This window comes from Lycium ferocissimum, chromosome 12 (genome assembly GCF_029784015.1).
Source record: "Lycium ferocissimum isolate CSIRO_LF1 chromosome 12, AGI_CSIRO_Lferr_CH_V1, whole genome shotgun sequence".
Lineage (NCBI taxonomy): Eukaryota > Viridiplantae > Streptophyta > Magnoliopsida > Solanales > Solanaceae > Lycium > Lycium ferocissimum.
The window spans coordinates 56937334-56938213 of NC_081353.1; positions in this window are offsets into that span (position 1 = coordinate 56937334).

The following is an 880-nucleotide window of genomic DNA, read 5'->3' on the forward strand; positions in this document are numbered from 1 at the left end:
GGAGCTTAACTTAACCTAAAATAGACTTATATTAATTTAAAATACTAAAGCTAGGGCACATGCCACAATATCTGGATACAAACCTATAAACCATACTAGCATTGTATTGAACATGATTTACTAAATATATGAAGCACAATCAAGAAGCTATAGGCCTAAACTAACATGTGGCTAATCAGAGTAAAACATAATTAAGCAACTATAGACTAACTAACATATGATTAACTAAAGCTAAGCATACAAAACATAATTAATAACTACAAGTCTAAACTAAGACAAAACTAATAAACAGACCGCATAAACAACACAAACACTTAAATAAATTACTGAAAAAATAATAAAAGGAAAGAAAATTACCTTTTCTTGGTGCAACCTTGATCAAGAATGAACTTGGAGATCTCTTTTGCTCCTTAATCCCGCATCAACCACAAAACCAAAGAAAAAACAAAGATTTAAAACTTAAACTTAACTTGAATAATTAAAGGTCTCAGTGATGTGCCGGGAATTTTGGCACATCCAATGCTTTTAAACTCTAAGTTTTACTTGTTTTAGAGCAAGTTTCTGTTAGTTTGATGTGTTTTGTGTGTTGTGCATGTATTTTAAAGTTAGAATGCTTGAAAAGTGAAAAAACGAGGAAAATAAGAAATCTGTTTTGATAAGCATAACGACGGACCGTCAACATGCTCGACGGTCCGTCGAATCGCCTCATCAATAAGTTCCTGTGAAGTAACAAATCATCAGAGCATCATCAGATCGTCGACTTGCACCGTCGACATGATCGACGGTCCATCGAAGTGCTCGGTGGTGGAGTTCCTGCAGAGTGATAAAGTATACTTAGATCGTCGATGCTTGATGACCGTCGAAGTGCAAAGACGACCCT